Below are 1,049 nucleotides of genomic sequence, written 5' to 3' on the forward strand. Positions count from 1 at the left end.
TAATTTTGTAGTACCTGAGGAAATTAACTTCAGAAGTGTGGCGATTTATTTAATTCATGATTCTGGCAGTTCCAGCCCCATTAGAGTCAGCCTCTTTCACCTCAGCAGAGGTTAGAAACAGAGTTGAAATATAGAGATACTGTTTAGTTATCATCTATTTCTCTAGCACCAACAGACTTGTCCATATTTGTGGTGATTAATACTGATCATCAATACTTACCTGGCAGGGGAGATTCCATGATCACGAAGGTGGTTATCCCAGGGCGAGGTTTATCCATTAAACTTCAGATGTACTAAAATCTGCGATTTCCCCAAATGTGGGAAACTCGGCTGCATAATTTGCGGTAGTGGGGGTGGGGTACTGCGTTCCCACTCTCCCCTGAAAGAAAAAAAAAGAAAAAAGAAAAAGGAAAAAGGAAAAAAATACTGCTTGTCAGCTCAACAGGATCTAGAGTCACCTAGGACATGACCTTCTGGGCTTACCTGTAAGAAATTATCTTGATTAGGATAGCTGGGGTAGGAAGACCCACCTTAACTGTAGCATCATTCTTCAGGCTGGGGTCCTGAATGGAAAAAGGAAGGAGAAAATCCGCTGCGTACCAGCCTTCACCAGTAGTAACCTGTGTCCTCTCCATGGACATAGTGTAATCACCAGTCCCCGTGTCCTCTCCATGGACATAGTGTTTGTTTCATGCTCTTACAGAAACACCTCTGCATTGGGATGATCCATACCCTCAAACTAGAATCTAAAACACATTTCCCTTAAGTTGTCTTTGTTGAAATATTTTATCACAATGTCTTAAAGTTTATATTTCTGTGATAAAACACCTTGGCCAAAAAACAGGATGGAGAGGGAAGAGTTTAATTGCTTAAACTTCTGCACAATAGTTCAGCATTGAAGGATCCCAGGGCAGGAATCTAGAATCAGGAGCTGGTGCAGAGGCCATGGAGGGGCACTGCTTACTGGCTTGCTCCCTTTGGGTTGATCAGCCTGCTTTCTTATAGAACCCGAGACCACCTGCCCCGTTACAGTGCCACTCACATGGACT

The 1,049-nt window shown here is 43.2% G+C and overlaps 1 non-coding gene across 1 annotated transcript; it reads left to right on the forward strand.

Moving 5' to 3' along the window:
- Positions 1-212: 212 nt before the first annotated feature.
- Positions 213-378, forward strand: LOC115032200. The gene has a single exon (XR_003837857.1). It is a non-coding gene; the product is annotated as a U1 spliceosomal RNA (small nuclear RNA).
- Positions 379-1,049: the final 671 nt, after the last annotated feature.

The sequence above is a fragment of the Mus caroli genome, chromosome 10, assembly GCF_900094665.2.
Source record: "Mus caroli chromosome 10, CAROLI_EIJ_v1.1, whole genome shotgun sequence".
Classification (NCBI taxonomy): Eukaryota; Metazoa; Chordata; class Mammalia; order Rodentia; family Muridae; genus Mus; species Mus caroli.